This window comes from Leptopilina boulardi, unplaced genomic scaffold (genome assembly GCF_019393585.1).
Source record: "Leptopilina boulardi isolate dan_hultmark-lab unplaced genomic scaffold, ZJU_Lbou_2.1 LbouV2_221, whole genome shotgun sequence".
In the NCBI taxonomy this organism is placed as follows: Eukaryota; Metazoa; Arthropoda; class Insecta; order Hymenoptera; family Figitidae; genus Leptopilina; species Leptopilina boulardi.
This window is the reverse complement of record NW_026137776.1, coordinates 372,740-393,105: the sequence shown is the minus strand read 5'-3', so window position 1 is coordinate 393,105 and position 20,366 is coordinate 372,740. Positions and strand designations below refer to the sequence as shown.

At 24.8% G+C, this 20,366-nt stretch overlaps 1 protein-coding gene across 1 annotated transcript in view; it reads left to right on the top strand.

The window, feature by feature from the left end:
- The window catches only part of LOC127279662 (solute carrier organic anion transporter family member 74D), a 67,788-nt gene that overhangs the window by 1,053 nt on the left and 46,369 nt on the right, over positions 1–20,366 (top strand). The gene's annotated exons all lie outside the window — the stretch shown is intronic.

Here is a 20,366-nt window from a genome sequence, read left to right as displayed (position 1 = left end):
GTATTTCATATATTCAAAATTTTCATTTCATTCGAACAATTTATTTTAAAAAAAATTTTTTTTTTTATTACTGGAAGTTCAAACAGCTGTTTATTTAGTTTGCGTGAATTTTTTTTTAACAGAATGTGTTTTTAATTTAAATAAATTAGTGAAAATTATATTTGTAAGTTTACACACGTTTGCACCCAGAGAAATGTTTTATTTGAACCAAATATAATATATTTGAGTTAAATAAACGTATATTTGTCTCACAGCCTAGTAGTCTATTTATTTGGAGTAAATAAATTTTTTTATTTAAGTCAAATAAAAAATTAATTTAAATCAAATAAATATTTATTTAAATCAAATAAACATTTACTTGAATCAAATAAAATATTAGGCTGTGTGACAAATATATCATTTTTCTGGGTGTGTCAAAAATTAAAATAGGTACGAAAGAAAACAAATGACTAAGAATATCCTAAACCTAGAAAAAAATTTTGTTGATTTAAAGAAATCTGTTTCTTTGATTCAAATAAATTTTTTTTGTATCAAAAAAATTTGTGCTTTGAAACATTGAAATTTTTGACATATACACTCAGAGAAATGGTATATTTGTCTGCGAGCCTACTAACTCATTTATTTGTTGCAAATATATTTCATTTCATTGAAATAAAAAATTTATTTAAGCCAAAGAAAAATTTATTTCTGACAAATAAAATTTTTATTTACGCCAAATAAATAAGTTAGTAGGCTCTGAGACAAATATACGTTTATTTAACTCAAATATATTTTATTTGGTTCAAATAAATTATTTCTCTGGGTGTAAGGATCAAAGAAATAATTCATTAGATTTAAATAAATTTTTTTTTGTATCAAAAAAATTTGTGCTTTGAAACATTGAAATTTTTCACATTATAAGGATCAAAGAAATAATTCATTAATTTAAAACTGAAAATTTCTTCGAGACAAGGATAATAATTCTTTTTTTGATTGAAAGAAATTTGTGCTTTAAAACAAAGAAAATGATTTCTTTAAATCAACAAAAACTTTTTTTTTTTTTGGTGCATACACACGCAAAAAAAAATGTTCTCAGTAAAAGAGGATTCCTCTTTTTATGTAGGCAACTTTTCCTCTTATATATATGGGAACTAAAACCTAATTGAGAGGATTTTCCTCTCTTACCATCTGAGAGGAGTAATTTTAAATAAGGAGACAATAAATATAAAATATAATCAGTGAAACACCCGAATTGTGACGCTTTGCAGAGAATGGTAGCTTTTTTTTGAATACATGGTGGGGAACTAGAATAGAGAAAAGCAGAGTAAAGGAGGTGTCAAAAATATAATGATATGTCATATTTCGGACGTTCTACTGAAATTCCAATGGAAATTTACATGCACCTATTCTAAACTAACCTTAAATTTTAAATCAAAAAGTAATTTTCATTCCAAATAATAATAATAATAAAAAAAAATAAATAATAAAAATTAAAAATAATAAAAAAAATTTACACGGAAAAAATAAAATGAATAATTTTTTAATTGATGTTTTGCATTTAATTTAGGTATAGATATTGAATATGTATAAATAAATGAATAATTATCGAGGGGGAATTTACTCAGGTAGTCAAGTGTACACTCTTCCTGTAATACTTGTGTAATAACGTGTAGTACCGTGTAATAATGCGTTATTACGGTGCTGTAATAACGCAAAAAAATCTGTAATATCTCTGTAATAATGTGTAATACTCTGTAATAACGTGTAATAACTTAGTAATAAGGGTAATATGAGGTGTAATACCGGTAGTCAAGTGTACACGTTTTTAACTAGTAAATTCCCCCTCGATTATTATAAAAATATTTATTTGGATAATATTTATGTTTTAATTGTTTAATAAATAGTAGTTTAGGCAAAAACGATTGGAGAATTTTTTTATTCTACTCTTTATAACAATTTTTTGTTCAAAAATTTGAAAAGTCTCACAGTGAAGGCTAAAAGCTCATACAAATGCTTTATGTTTTTTCTTTCGTATATAAATTCGTATCATATATATATGAATAAAATCAATAATAAAATATTGATGGAAATAAATATTTATTGATTTTTGTTCAAATAAATCCGAAAGAAAAGACTCCTTAGGGTTTACAAAGTATAAGGCTGCTTGATTATGAATCGATTCTTTTTAAGAATCGTTCTTCTTTCTTTAGGGGTGAATTTTTTTTTCTTTTCTTGCAGAGAATATTTTTTTTGTTTTGTTTTCAACTTTAATTCATGAATTTATTTATTGGAATTATTTATATATATATATATATATATATATATATATATATATATATATATATATATATATATTATAATAATGATGGTTTTTGGCAAACAGAAAATTAATTCTATAGTCTATTTATTGTGTCAATATATATCAATGATGTTCCACACTAAAAAGTGAAATAATTCACTTGAAATTGAAATATAATTTCACTTGTGTGGAGTGAAAGTTCACTTTACTTGAAGTACAATTCCCGTTTGAAAAGTAAAATTTTAATCATCCAAATTAAATTTTAACATTACTTTAAAAAATTAGTGTTTAAAAGTTGTTATAGAAAAAACAAAATGCTAAAATTGAAATTATTATTGTGATGAACAATTATTGATAATAATAATTATTAAACTTATATTAATTAATATAATTTATTGTTATTAATTTAAAAAAATTAAACTTTTTGTAATGTTAAATATATATTTAATATTTTATTATTATTTTTTTATTTTTAATATACAAAAAAATATATATAATTGTTATTAAAAAATGTATAATAGTTAATATAATATAATAGTATATATTAGTTTGATTAAAGAAAATATTGCCCATTAATATATATATATACTCATTTTTCTGATGTGGACAAGTCAAGAAACATTGACATTGAAAGATAAGTGATATGACAAATTGATAACATTTATTTTGTCATTTAAAATATGAGCAAATGATAAGTGAAAAATTATTATTATTAAAAAAAGTCGTGCCAAAACGAAGTATAAGCGCAGGAAAATTGGAAAATGATGAATCACGGTTTTCATAAGCATTTTAATTGATGGTAACATAATGTAAATGAAAAGCATATATACACTGTAAAAAGAAGTGCGTCTTTAAACACATTTTTTTTTTGAATCAAAAATGTCTAAAAATAATAGAATTTCTTTTTTTTTATTTATTCTAGTTGTTTTATAATTTTTATAATATGTACCAATAATCACAGTTTTCTTGTGTGTATCAAATTGATACAAGAATTAAGATCAACTCATGCAACGTTTTGAATCAAAATAAGGTATCAAAATTGATTTTTTGATACCTGAATTGGTATCAAAGTATAACTGTCATGGCTGGCATGCTCTTATTGACAAGTTTATTAATTTATTTATTCACTGCACTGAATATTCAGATATTAAAAATACTTTTATTATGAATTTTAAGAAAGAGAGAAGCGAAAACTTATAAATTGCGAGCAATTAAATAAGAAAAAATTTATTTCGAAATAAAATCAAATACACTAACCTTTATTTATGTTTATCACATAAAATTTAATTTAAGTTCACAATCACAACACTTGAAAATTTTTAATTATTTTTATGGTTCAAATAATTATCAATAATTTATTTATTATAAATGAACAAAATTTAAGCAATACACTCTTGATAAATATTTCTAATGCGTTGTCAATTAATGCAATTAATAATTTCCTATTACACAATATCATAATCGACATATATATGACATTTGTAAACAAACAGGGTTGGGAAACAAGAGCCCAAAATATGTTCGTCCAAAGCAGAGTTCGGTAGGATTCTGTTTCACGTTTAAGGTTAACGCACATGTAATTTTGAAATAGGGAAAAACTGAATAATTATTTTTTAATAGTTTTGTTAAAAATAATTTGAACTGTAAAAATAATGAAAAAAATTCAAATGTTGCGATCTTTTTTCAGACAAATGAAAATTCTATTAATTAGAAATTCTGATAAGAGTGTCGAACGTTGTCTTGATCAAAAACATGAAAAACTATAGTCTGTTTCACATTCACCTCTTAATTGCAATGTTTTAACTAATGAAATTTAATGTTTAATGTTAATTTAAATTTAATGTTTCAATCAATGAAACTAAACTATACTTTTATAAACAGGTTGAGAACCTTTTCGTGATAACTGAGCGCTCATAGCGAAATATTTGGATCAATTTGATACCTTATATCGAATCAAAACGTTGCATTCCAAAATGATACCATCAAATTTACAGTGAAATTATTTGCGCGATTTTTAAAATCAACTAATCATAATTTTATTGATAATTTTTGATTGGTTGATTTTAAAAATCGCGCCGAAATCTTTCTGCCGATTGTTGGTTCGGCCATTTACAAATTTCGGACAAATGAAAATTCTATTAATTAGAAATTCTGTTAAATGATTTTTCGGTTAAGTAAAAATTCTATAGTATGAAAAATCAGTTATATGAAAATTATATCAAATAATAATTCGAACAAATGAAAATTCATCTGAAAGAATAAAATGAAAATTCTATGCGATGAAATTCTACCCAATGAAAATACTTTAAAATGAAAATTCGAGCAAATAAAAATTCTGACAAATAAAAATTCAGCTCATAAATAATTATGACAAATAAAATTCCATAAAATAAAAATTCTAACTAATGATTTTTTGGAACATATTCTTACGTCCCATTTTTTCAATATGTCAAAAGATGCATTAAAATAGAATTCTTTTGAAGCTGCGGTCAATGACTTCTAGAATACAGTAACTGAATTTGAATCAATTTTTGCGAATTTATTTTTTTTCGTCTATTTTTTTTTTTTTTTTTTTTTTTTGCAAAACCTGTCAGTGATAGCTGAATGTGGAATATGAAAAGAATATGCAAATCATATATAATTTGTTCTAACGTTTCAAAGAAATATATTAGCATATAATATATAAAGAGTATATAAAAATGTTATGCCGATTGATCTGATGCTTTTTTTGCAAATTGTATATATCTATAACGTATACGTTATACATTTAAAAATCTTTAATCATTTTTTATATTCCCTATCTTTCTTTTTTTGCATTTAGTGTTTTTGAGGTTGTATTTTTTTAAAGGAACGTGACTGGCATTTCCGGAGGACCTCAGAACCATACGTCATTCGTCAAACGTCGCGATTTATCTTGCACAGTCGAATCATTTTGGCGAATGGTAAATGGACCGTCATCTCTTATAGATTATACTTTCCTGTTACCTTTTTTTTTACTCCTTTCACCGAGTTCAATAAACTGGATACAGCACACACACTCACACACACACACACATACTCTAATCTGATTAACCCATTAGTGATATTTTACGAAAATTCAGTGCAAAATTTGACAAGACGAGACAAACATTAAAATGAAAACTGTAGCAATTTTTTTCAACACATATATGAATAATGTCTAAAATTAATTTGTTAGAATTTTTATTTCATAGAATTTCATTAGATATAATTTTCTTTTAGTCGAATTTTGGGTATAGAAGTACCAGTTGTGGACACCTTAAGCGGTTTGTCGTCTTTTATTGAATAATAAATAGAGTAAGTGTCCCAAGAATTGTGATGTACAACCCAAAAGTCAATTCTCGTCAACTACCGCACCTTGCTTTAGTAAATATTTAGTAACTTTATAGTAACTTTTAATTTTAACAAGAAAATTACAAAATTTTTACTACTCTTTAAATCTGAATTAGTAAAAATGTTTACTAATTTGAATTAGTGACTCATTTTTTGCTTCTGAATTAGTAAAATTTTACTAATTATTAGTAACTTTTGCTAACAATTAGTAAAATTTTACTAATTCAGAAGCAAAAAGTGAGTCACTAATTTAAATTAGTAAACATTTTTGCTTCCTCTGGAGGAAGCTATGTAGTCCTTCAAATTATGAAATTATTAGAAATGCACCAAACAAATTTTTTTCTATTTATAAATGTCATATATAAGTCCCTGATCAATTGTCCGGATGTATGTGTGTGTGTGTGTGTGCGTGTGTGTGTGTGGATCCATTTTCTTGTGAACACGATAACTTTAATACGTTTTAACGGATTTGGCTAAAATTTGGTACGTATATTTGTTACATCAATATCTCAAAATGGACACAATGATTTTAGAAAATACCCACAAAAAAAAATTTTTTGGCATTTTTTCAAAAAAATCGATTTTAATCGAAAAAATTTATTGAAAGCAAAATTAAAGGCAATACATAGTAAAATCGTATTCCTCATATCAAGACGAATCGATTGGTATATATAAAGTTTATATTTCATTGAAATTTAAAGAATAAATTAAAAAATTCAAAATTCAAAAATTCATATTTTAGTTAAAAAAGTTTTTTTGAACACGATATCGTTAATACGTTTTAACGGATTTGGCTAAAATTCGGTATGTACATTTGTCACATTAATATCTCAAAATGAACACAACAATTTTAGAAAGTACCCCCTAAAAAAAATTTTTTTTTACTTTTTTTCAAAAAATCGATTTTAATAAAAAAAAAAGAAAAGATATATTTTTTGAAATCATTTATCATATTTTAAAAATAATATGTATATAAATTATTAATTTATTGCTTCCTCCAAGAGGAAGCAAATCTTTTGCTTTGCGCAATGAGGAAGCAAAATGTTCATGAAATGAACATAAACTTCTTTTATAAAAAGGGACCCCCATCTTGTTTTACTAATTCAGATTTAAAGAGTTGATAGATTCTCTGAATTCGTGGTAAAATATAAATTTTGAGGTTATAGGTGTTTGTTTACTAATCACTTTTTACATTTTAACAACATTATTAAACAATATCCAGTATGCATGTTATTAAAAAAGATATAAACTATATATTTTAAGTGGGAATTACCGTAGCAGTAAAAGATTTCAAGTTAGTAAACAAACACCCCTAACCTCAAAATTTATATTTTATCACGAATTCAGAGAATCTATAAATGCAATTGAATCAAATATATAACAAAATTAATTATCAACACAAATTTTAATTTTATTATATGTCAACAAGCGTTTTCCATGTTTAAAGTATGAATAAAATTGATGAAAGTGGAAACTAATTTTCTTCCCCATAAGAATAACATTGTGTCGTCTGTTTGTTGTCCCTCTGACGTCACACCTAGAATCGACTTTGACGTCACAAGTGACAGAGCCTAATATAATTATAGTAAATTTAGGAAATTTAATAATACCAACATTAATCTGAAAGTGACCACAAACGGTACTTCTACCCTATATTTATTCGAATTATATTTTGATAGAATTATTCGGAATTTTCACTAAACAAAATTTTTTGTCTTACAGAATTTTTATAATACCGAAAATTTGTTTCACAGAATTTCCATTTTTTGAATTTTTATTTAATATAATAGCAATTTTAATGTATTTTTATATGAGGTAGAATTTGAATGCATAGAATTTTCCTTTATTATTTGAATAATTAAAATTTTTATTTTATATTTGGCTAGTTTTAAATAAATAAATCAATGAAAATTTGAAATTCGGACTCCTGGGGTGAAATAATGGGAAAAAATCGTAATCCGAAATTTTGTTGTAAAATGATCACTTCCTCTACGCAGGAAGTAATAAATAAAATACTTTAAAAAAAAACATTAAAAATTGATGAAAATTAAAAGGCTCTTTGGCATAAATTGAAAAAAAAAATTTCTTATGACATCGACTTGGTTAATGAATATCAAAGTGAAAGGTGTCTATATATAGTATATACTGTGAAGTATATTAAATTTCCAAATTTTGCGCTTGCTCTTTTGCACACACATACACATATACTAAACAATAAATATTCATTTTTATTGCTTTTGCAAAAAGACAAAACTCATATAATGAGACTCAAGAATATCTTTAACGTAAAATATATTCAAAATTTCAGTGTGTATGTGCTTTCTATACGACCTACTTAAGTGACGAAAAAAGATCTCAAAAAAAAGAAAAAAAAAAGAGAGAGAGAGAGAGAGAGAGAGAGAGAGAGAGAGAGAGAGAGAGAGAGAGAGAGAGAGAGAATCACGTAAAAAGAGCAATGAGGAAGAAAGCTGTAAAAATTCTTGAGGTTTGTAACTCCTGCAACTCGCAAAAATATTCCGTTAAATGCTAATGAAAACATTCCCTCTATATATGATTATTAAAAGTTACTTAATATATGTTACTTATTCACATTTTTTATTATCTTTACACAAAAATTCTAAGAATGAAAGTAGAATGCATAGTGAAAATAATTTTTCGCAAACAATAGTCTTTTTTTGAGACACATATATGAAAAGTTTTTCAAAATTAATTTGTTCGAATTTTTATTTGGCGGAATTTTTATTTACACGAATTTTAATTTAACATAATAGGCATTTTACAGGATTTTTATTGGGTAGAATTTCATTGCATAGAATTTTCTTTCAGATGAATTTTCATTTCTTCGAATTACACAGGCCTACAAATTTTAGACCCAGAAACCGGAATAGTCATTTCCGATGTAATTTATCACGCTAAATCCAAAAATGACAAGCAAATTGCTCTATCACGTCTGCATTTTGAGATATTCTAACCTAAAAGTGTAAAAAATGCCGTTTTTGGCAATATTTGATACTCTATAAAATCGACAAAATTTTTGTTTAATCATTCGTCCAAATTTCAAAAGAAAGTATTATATTTCCCCTTTCAAAATTTTCTTGGCTCGATCTGATCCAATTTTTTTTCTCTGAGATACAACCATTTGCGTTTTACATTGCATGAACTAAAATCCCTTTAAAAAAGAAAAATAAATTGCGAAGTACTCATGGCACTGAAAATTGTTACTTAGGGGGTTTTAAAATCGCTAATTACGAATGTGATATCAGATTCAAAAATCTGACATTTAATTCGTAATCAGCGACCCTAAAAACCCCCAAGTAATGAATGACAAGCGAATTCGGTAAATTTTTTAAAAAGTGTCCGTCATATGGGATTCGACATTTTGAAATTCAAAAATCTGACGTCAGATTCGTAATTAGCGACCTCAAAAATACCCGAGAAATAAGTTTCAGTGATATGAGTACTTTGCAATTTATTTTTCTTTTTGAAAGGGATTTTAGTTCATGTATAATGTAAAACTTAAATGGTTGTATCTCAGAGAAAAAAAATTTTTTATGGGTTTGAGGAATTCTGTTAAATGATTTTTCGGTTAAGTTAAAAATTCAGTAGTATGAAAAATCGGTTATACGGAAATTATATCAAATAATAATTCGAACAAATGAAAATTAATCTGAAAGAAAATTCTATGCAACGAAATTCTACCCAATAAAAATCCTGTAAAATGCCTATTATGTTAAATTAAAATTCGAGCAAATAAAAATTCGAGCCCATTATTTTTTAACATAAAACCAAAAAAATTTATTTTTAAATATATATTTTGTTTTATATGGATAAATTTTAACGATAAAATCGGCAAACCAAACGCACTAATATCACTGCTTTGGAAGCAAATAAAGTAAGCATTATGATTGAGGTTCTGAATATCTATAGCATGTAATTTTACATCCCTATATATGTTCATAAGGCGAATATAGGTTTTTCAAGAAAAAAAAAAAAAAAAAAAAAAAAAATGCAATGCTCTTTCGTGAGGGCCGGAAGAGGAAAGTATAATATATATATAATACAGTATGCACACGTAACAATAATTACAAGGAATAAAGAACAAACTCTAATTACAAATCTACAGTAAGAAATGTAATAATATAGAATTTTAAATATATTGGTACATTCATGAAAATGAGACATTGTAGATACTGCATAAAATCGGTTAGCGCGAAATTTATTACCATTTATATCACTGCGTGCGGTTTACACTTACTTCCGAACATTGCGGTTTCATTTTTTTTTTCCTTTCTTTTTCTTTTTACTTACAGTGATTTTACACAGCCTCATCTTGAATTAACTCATGCGAGACATTAAATGCAATTTCTGTACTCACTTTTCCTTTTGCGGCCTTCCTCAAGGCCAAAAAAATTGTGGCGCCTCTAATTCCATTCGCAGACATGAAAACATATCAGAGCCATTTCTGCGATTTAGATGATCGTATAATTTTTAATTAAGAACATTAATAATAATAATAATAATAATAACAATAATAATAATAATAATATTAATAATAACAATAATATTAATAGTAATAATAATAATAATAATAATAATAATAATAATAATAATAAGACGTTAAATATAGAGAAAAGTTTCAATAGCCGGAAAAATTATTGCCAATTTTTTTTGTTTATTTAATATTTTTATTCAAATATTTATTAATTTATAACTATATATATATTTTTCACGAGAAAGTATATTTAGATATAACAGTGAATCAAATATGGAGAATTTAATTAAATATGACGTTAGTTTTTTCTAATGGTCTTTTTGGAAAGTCATTTACTAATTATTATTATAGTCATTAAAGTATATAGTGATCAACGATAGAAAGTATAGTAAAGTGATTAAGTGCAATCAAAATTATTTGCTGAAAGGATAAAACATCGTTAAGTTTTTTTTAATGATTTTTTCAGAATGAATTTTTTAAGAACCTTAAATATATATATATAAGAAAATGAAATTAATTCGTTATAAAAGAAAAAAAAATTGGGTTAAAATGATGTTGTCAGAAGTAAGGTGTAGTAAATTTACAACCTCTAGTGAGAGTGAGTAAAGTTTTTTTTTGGTTAATGAGAATCCATAAAACGATTCTGATTTTATGCATACAGTATATATGTATATAATAAAGAGTTGTTTTTTGCAATTTTTTTTTTAATCATAATTTGAAATTTCTTTATAATTCAATTTCTTGTGCGGATTGAAATTACTTAAAATTATATTGAAGTTTGTAAATACACGAAGAGAAATTTCTAGGAATATTTACCGTGCTACCACCTAAAAGTGAGTGCAAAGTACATTCTGGCAGTTTTTACTGTGCTGCCTCCTACAATCTGTAATGCAAAATTGTAGGGTCAGCACAGTAAAAATTGCCAGAATGTACTTTGCACTTACTTTCAGGTGGCAGCACGGTAAATATTCGTAGAAATTTCTCTCCGTGATATTTACTAAAATTTGAAATAATACATATTAAAGATTGAAATATATTTTTAGAAAAAAAGTTATTAAAATTACTAAAAGTTATATTAAAGTTCTAAATATTTATGTACTGAGACTTGAAATAAATTTATTAAAGATAAATCAGAAAAAGATAATAATTAATCAGACAAATATTTTTAAATGGTTTTTGAAATTTTTTGTAATATTACTGTAATATTAAGTGCTACTTGGGTAAACTTAAAAATATTTACTAAAATTTCTACTAATTGAAATTTCTTAAATGTTTTATTTTTATTATATTACGCACTTTGCATATATCCTGGGATAAAAATACAGTAAATTTATAATATACAGAGAATAAACTTGAAATTAAAATAATCTCCGAACGATATACGAAAAATATTCTAGTAGGTTAAGAATTACTTGCATTTTATCAGAAAAAAATTAAATACCCGGCATTAATTACACAGGCCTACAAAATTTTGGATTTTGTCAGACCCAGAAACTGGAATAGTCATTTTCGATGTAATTTGTCACGCTGAATCCAAAAATGACAAGGAAATTACTCTATCACGTCAGCATTTTGAGATATTCTAACCTAAAAGCGTGAAAAATGAAGTTTTTGGTAATATTTGACACTCTATAAAATCGACAAAAAATTTTTTTAATCATTGGTCCAAATTTCAAAAGAAAGTATTATATTTCTCCTTTCAAAATTTTCTAGGTTCGATCTGATCCAATTTTTTTCTCTGAGATACAACCATTTAAGTTTTACATTACATGAACTAAAATCCCTTTCAAAAAGAAAAATAAATTGCAAAGTACTCATATCACTGAAACTTATTTCACGGGTATTTTTGAGGTCGCTAATTACGAATCTGAAGTCAGATTTTTGAATTTCAAAATGTCGAATCCCATATGGCGGACACTTTTTAAAAAATTTACCGAATTCGCTTGTCATTAATTACTTGGGGGTTTTTAGGGTCGCTGATTACGAATTAAATGTCAGATTTTTGAATCTGATATCACATTCGTAATTAGCGATTTTAAAACCCCCTGAGTAACAATTTTCAGTGCCATGAGTACTTCGCAATTTATTTTTCTTTTTTAAAGGGATTTTAGTTCATGCAATGTAAAACGCAAATGGTTGTATCTCAGAGAAAAAAAATTGGATCAGATCGAGCCAAGAAAATTTTGAAAGGGGAAATATAATACTTTCTTTTGAAATTTGGACGAATGATTAAACAAAAATTTTGTCGATTTTATAGAGTATCAAATATTGCCAAAAACGGCATTTTTTACACTTTTAGGTTAGAATATCTCAAAATGCAGACGTGATAGAGCAATTTGCTTGTCATTTTTGGATTTAGCGTGATAAATTACATCGGAAATGACTATTCCGGTTTCTGGGTCTAAAATTTGTAGGCCTGTGTTAGCTTTTCACCCTGTATAAAATTTCCACTTAAATGCGTCTTTGTTAAAACTAATATTTCAGAGTCAAAGAAAGCTGCATTGTTTGATTTTCAATAAAAATTGTAAATGTTAAATTTATCATCAATCATTAAAAAAAGACCAATGTCTCCGGCCATATTGGTTAGTGACGTCACGACCACCGTTTCCAAAATAATAATAAAAAAAAAAAAAAAAAAAAAAAAAAAAAATGAGTGGAACATCCGAATTGTGTCACTTTACAGGGAATGGTAGTTTTTTTTCAATACATGGCAGGGAAACATTATACAGGAAAGCAGGGTGAAGCAGGTGTCGAAAATAAAAAGATATCTAAACTTAACCCTTAAGTTTAAAAAAACTTAATTTTCATTCAAACAAATAATAACAAATTAATGATAATAATAATAATAATAATAATAATAATAATAAATAATAAAAATTAAAAATAGTAAAAATAAATAAAATGTAATAAAAAAAAGGTTTACAATGAAAAAAATATAAAGTAACTTCTATTATACGTGCAAAATAAAACCTCAACTGACCAAAATCAGGGAATTTTTTTTTTAAAAAAGTGTTGAAAAGTCACGTGACTTTTTATTCAAGGGAACTAACATAATTAAATATGAAATTTTAATTTATTTAACTAAAATTTCCTTGAGATTTATTTAATAGATCTTCGCTAAAACAATATAAATTCTAAATATTATATTTGATGGTCCCGTTCAATTGGTTATTATCTACTTGTCACTTGTATATATATATATGTTCTCAAATAGTTTTGATAAGGATATAATTTATGTGAAAGACAAAATTGTTAATTAAGGTCTAGGGCAGTATATACCATTGAGATCAGAAGTAAAAAAGATCGAGTTGAGACGGAGAATCAAGTTCATTGCAAAGTAGCAAAATAATCGAATAAAACGAAAGAAGTTGGTTGGGGAGAGGGCAGAGGGGAAGGGGAGAGATGAAATACTGGGATTAACTCTAAGAGGTAGTAATAACTTATGGGATGGCGATCTTGCCCTCGACTCCAAGTGCGTATACAAGGTGACGTTTTTCCCCAAGCTCAGGATCGTATCTAATACTTAAAAAAAAAATTTTAAAGCAGTCCAATGATATTATTTATCAACTTATAATAATTTTTTTGAATCAACATTTTAAATTGTTCTCAAAATTATAATTCTTAAAAATATTGAGGATTTTATAATTTAGGAAAATTATTTTTAATTTACATTTATATATACATAATATAGCCGCAAGTCCCCAGGATTGCCGTTGGGTTCAAGGCTATGTTTGACAGACATAACCTCAAATTTTGGCGGGAAATCCCCCCTAACGAAGAAATGAACATAACTTCAAACGCTTCTAACTTAGCTCAAAATTTGTCGGGAAATACCTCCCTCCACAAAAAAAACGAACATAACCTTAAAATTTATATGAATTTTGAGGTTATGTTCGTTTGTTTGTGGAGGGAGGTATTTCCCGACAAATTATGAGCTAAGTTTGAAGCGTTTGAAGTTATAGATATAATATATAAGAAGCATAAAACAATGGGACATTAGATAAATGGAAAACAATTATCGATTTACATACAGGCAGATTTAGAAATTGGAACATTTTGTTAAATGTTGATTGATGCTCATTATTATAGTAAATAAAGATAACAGATTATGGTGTAAAACAAGTACCTATTTTCAAACTAATAAGCATATTTAAAACGTAAGTCATTGTATAATAGAAATGAGATTCATTAACAATAATAAGTATTTAATTACACAGCTAAAAAAAATTGTGCCTAGATTTATATCATGATTTTTCTTTTAATTATTCACCCAAATGATGGAAAAATATTAATATTCTGTTAAAAGTTTGCTTTTGTAGTTATAATAATTAGATTTTTTTTTAACTTTTACAGTAAGAATAATTCGTTTTAAAGGCATATTGCTGATGAATTTCGTTAGAGTGAATTTATTAAAGTGCAAATTTTAAAAGTTGAACTAAAAAATAAAAAGTTTCATAAAGTATACAAGAAGGAAATAGTTTTATTTTTTAGAAGAAAATGCTTTTTTAAAATATCGTATAAGCGTTCTTCTCGTTACAAAAACAAAATTTTTAATGAAAATGAAATATAATTTTTTTTTATCTATACCGATAAACGTATTACCTTAAATTTTAGGTACGATTTTTATGTTTAATTGTGTTAATTTTCAAATTGATGCCATAAAAAGGGGTCATTTTTAGTTTACAGTAAATATTATGAAATAATAATTCTATCCGGTCATCATCCTTTGAGTACCTTTACATAATAGTTATCTCTGATGGTTCATCTGCAGTAAACCTATTTTACAATGGCCTCAATATATTGCTTGTATAGAAAATGAGGACATGTGTCTCTTATCAAAAATTACCTGATAACTTGATTACACCACCAATAAATAATGAATGTCTCCATTAATCAATAGAATAATTATATCAACTATACAAGTTTCATAATACACATATTATATTAATTCATATTACAATAATAATTTATAATTCTTCTGCACTTACAATATATGATTATATAATGATATGACGTATAATTATTAAAAATGTATTTAAATTTTTAAAGTTGAATGTTTATTATAATATTGGAAAATTTTTCAGTTTTTTAAAGAGTTTCTTTTTTTTTGATAATTAGTAACTTTTCAATGTTACTATCTGATGTTTGAAAGATTGTTTTTCTTTGTTATTTAACATTCTCGCGAGAAGTTTGCATAACCATGATCGCCTTCGGACATCGCAGGATATACACACATATAAGATTACAGTGCACCTGACCCTGAATAAGAAATTAGGACAATAAAAAAGTGGCACAAAAGAGGTGTCCTCGGTCCATAAAGGGTTGAATAAACAAAAATTTACGTCTAAATATGAATAGACCCTATAAAAAAAAAAAAAAAAAAAAAAAAAAACTATAGAACTAAAATTTCCAAAGGAAAAAAAAATCTATTCTTTCAGTTATAATTAAAGAACGACAATTTTAAAGAATTATTTTATTTGATTATATGAATCTTGATTGAATTTTTAATGTTTTGTAATATTAGATACCAGTGAAATTTTTTATTTAAATCAAATATAATATTTTTATTAATTCGATAGTAAAACATTTTTTTTCTACTATTTTACTATACTCTACTATTACTATTTTTTACTAATTCAGATTTAGAGAATACAAATAATATTTTTTTGTTGGAAATATTTTTTTTTTTTTTGAATAAAAATATTATATTTGAAAGAACTAAAAAATCTGAAATAAATATATATTTTTCTCTCTGTTTATTAATAGTAAAATAAAAAAACTTAAATTATAAGAGATAAAGGGAATGATTTTTAATTATTCCAGCCCTGAAATTTATTCCAAGTCTATATATTCTGGAAACCCGTTTCTATTCTCTGTTCTGGTGGTTTCCCTTTCTATATAAGAACCGACTTTTAATAGTTTGCAATCTAAATTTTTCATTTTCTTCTATACAACAAAAAAGGCGTTATTTAATTCACTGGAATCACATCAAAAAAACAAAATTTTTGAACAATAGTAAATTTTCAAAATTTAGTAAATTATAATTATTCTTTTTTTCTAAAAAAAAAAAACATGTATTATATAATACAAAAAAAAATAATTATGTAATTTTGTATCAACTAGTTTGTTATTTTGTCATTAATTTTTATTTTTAATTTAATATTTAATTTTTAATATATTTCAAAAATCAATCGGATATTTTTTTAACCTACATTGATCCTATTTAACATAGACCAATGTTTGGTCATATTTTGAACCTAATTTGATCTAAATTGAATCTACATTAAACCAAATTTAAATCTACATTGAACCTAATATTTTAAATCTACTTTAACCATTTGTTTTGGCAAAAATGACTTTCACATTTTGCTTTAATGTTCAATGTTTAAAGTTGGTAAACAATTTTCAAGAATATAATGCAAATGATTAATTAATTAGCTGTTATAAACAGTAAAAAATTAATGACACATTCAGAGCATTTGTAAATGTATCATTTGGTTATCATATATATATATATATATATATATATATATATATATATATATATATATATATTCAGACGTGTATATTTTTAAACTATTCAAAAAACAAGTTCTTTAATTTTTCTAATCTACCAAGACAATTTATACAAAACTTTGCGATTTACAACTGAAAATTAAATGTTTTTATTTGAACCCGCATTCTCTGCACTTTTTTTTTTTAATTACCCTGCTGATAAAAAGGTGTCTCGCTACTTTATATACATAAATACATATCTACATATCTATGAAATAGGGGTTGAGCTCAATGTATATAAAAATTGAGCAATAAATCATACATTATAAAAAAAAAAAAAGTTTGTATATAAATCTTAAAAAAATAAACAAATTCAGGCGAAAATACTTTATATTTTGATTCGAATTGCGCCGTAATTAGTGCATTTACCCTATAGTACATTATTTTATTTGTATAATATTGCGCATCTTGGATAAAAAGGCAGCAAATTTAATATACACAGAATAAACTAGAATTTAAAATAATCTCCAACCGATGCAGGAAAAATAATTTTTTAGATTATAAGAATTATGTCAAAATCTTAAAATAATTAGTGGAACATCTGAATTGTGACACTTTGCAAGGGAATGGTAGCTTTTTTTTTGATACAAGGCAGGGAACCAGAATAGAGAAAAGCAGGGTGAAGTAGGTGTCAAAAATAAAGACATGGCATATTTCGGACGCTCTACTGAAATTTCGTTGGCGATGCTCCCATTCTAAACTAACTCAAAAATTTGGGCTCTTACAAAAAAAAAAATTCCTTTACCATTTTTTTTTCTGTAAAGAACGAAAAAAACATATTTATCCAAATTTAAAAATTCATAGCTATAAATTTCACGTGGAATCGTCCATATATATTTATTTATATTTATGTGATATTATAGAAAAATTAAAGCGTGTTTTATAATCTCTTTCTCGCACAGTTGTCATATCTTTTGGTGTCGCGGTATATTATAATGTTGATAAACTAGTGGCACACGTTCTATAATAATAAGTAAATAAGACTCATGACATGATATTACTAATGAGTGTCGATGGTGTTTCGCAATTAATGCCATAAGATAAATTTACTCGCCTATTATATATATATATATATATATATATATATATATATATATATATATATATATATATATTCAGAATATTATGTATTTTGTTCGACGTTTTGTACGACTGTTAAGAATGCATTACATTTAGTCAAGTCAAGTGAAACGTTTAATTATTTTTCTTCTGACTTTATCGTACCGTTATCATGACCTTTCTTTGACTCTCCGACTGGAAAGTGCAAATGCGATGATTTTTAAACAATTCTTTTTTTTCTCCTTTCTCATAATAATAATTGCCCTTTAACAATAATAATTATATTTAAAATTTCAAGACAATATTAGATATATATTATATCTTTTAATTTAATTGTTGATAAATTATAGAAACAATTAATTACCATCAACCGGGGCAATTATACCCATAAAAAATGTGCCTGAAGTTCTCAACGTTCAAATGAAAGAAATAATTTTTTTGGTCTATAAATTTTTTTAAAATACTAAAGCATATCTTTCTTCAATTTTTAAAACTGAATTTTGAAACAATATTTTTAATTTAATCTAATAAAATTTTAATTTCAAATTTTATCTTTCAAACAAGAAACATTTTAAAAATAAAAAATTGTAATTTTCAAAAAAAAAATTTGATCGGCGAAGGTTCAATATTATATTTTAACAATTTGTTTATCACAAAGATAGCCCAGTATTTAACCTAATAATACTTTTCAAAAAAATTTGACTGTAAAGTTAATTTCTTAAAAAATTTTGATTTTATAAATTATTTCAAATATAATATATTATTCAATTATAGAAATATATATGAATATATTATTCAAACGTTTTGAAATTTGTTTAAACCAATTTCCAGCTTCCCTATATAAATGTTTTGTTGTTTCAAGTAAAATTAAAAAAAAAATTAATAGATGTTTTGAAATTTTAATTGACTTAAAAAAATTTTTAGTTGAATTTAAAAAACTAAAATTCTATTAAGATAACTAAAAACGTTGTTGGAGAACAATAAAAAATTTTTTTTGTTCACACCAAAACCAGGAAGAAAAAAATAAAAATATTTAAAACTTAAAAAAAAACTTTCTTTTTTTTAAAATTAATTTCCAATTACTTTCTTATTTAGTTAACTGAAATTGCACTGTTCATTTTTCTTTTAGGTTTTATTGAATCATGTTGTGAATAAAACATGTCAAAGAATATAGAAATTTTTTATTGATCGCAATAATTGACAATGTTAACTAGACTTTATAAGGAACATATAAAGTTAATTGAATACCTTTCTATATACTTTCTCCTCGAGGTTTGTTAGGAAAAGTCATTAAATCAGTTTATTATTTCACTGAAAAAAAAATATATATTTTGCTTTGTCTATAAAACATATACAATTTTTTTTTAAAAATTATTTTTTACTATCTGTAAAATATTATAATTCAACAATTTGCTTAGCTATAAAAATTTTGTTATTGTATAACTAAACTTATGTTTTACTTCAATTTTTTTACTGCTTACCTTTATAATTAAGTTATAATAGATGCAGTTTAACTAACAAAAAAAGTTTATTCAACTAGAAATAAATAATAAACTTGTTTATACAACATAAAACTTGTATTGCGTATATAAATACCTCAAGAGAATTTAAAAATAATTTTTTTAACTTTTATTTATCCACTATAAATATATAATTTGTAAACGGTAAAAAAAAATTGCCTACATATGCTAACTAATGTTTTCTATAATAATGTTTCTTTGAATCAAAGAAGTATTTTTTTGATATAGGGTCAAAGAAATGGTTTCTTTTATTTAAAAAAAAACAATTTATTTGATTTAAAGAAAATTTGTTTAATTTAAAGAAAACTTTTTTATTCTAAATAAAACTTTTTTTTGAAATTGAAAAAGTATTTCTTTCAAATAAACAAATTTTTTTTAAATTAAAGAAAACTTTTTTTTTGATCCTAATTTCTATATCAAAGAAATAACTCTTTGATTCAAAGAAACATTTTTTTTTGGGTTTATCAAAATTTGTAACCACATCCAAATTATTTGCTATGACAACAAAATAATTTGCTGTGACAGACAATATCCGTTAAAATTTTTTTAAAATTAACTCTTACGAATGAACTTTCTTTGCCTTCACCATCTTTGATTCAAAAAGTGGTATTAAAAAAACGATTTTTTTGTTTCAAAGAAATCTTTTTTCTGGGTGTAGATGTTATAAATTATTATAATCATGTAAATCTTTTCGTTCTTTTTATACAAAGGAATAAAAGTTCATAAGTTCACAAACTGGGGCGTTTCATCGACGCGTATATATATATATATATATATATATATATATATATATATATATATATATATATATATATGTCATTGCACCAAAGTGCAGAACACATACATGTAGGACTCACTATTTTTTTAATCTTTTTTTTTTCTTCAATGTAGAAATCAATTTTGATAAGAAAAATGCGCCTCTTTGTATCGTTGAGTTTTTATAAGTTTTTGCTGTTTTTTTTTTTTTTTTTTTTGTTATCAATATAATAATAATAGCGTAGGGGTATGAAGTGCAGATTGCAGTCGCAAGCTTCGGTTCTTTCACCGATAAGTAATTATTATTTTCAGCGCCATTTAGTCGCAGAGTAGATTATTTATAAAGCGCTTTCGT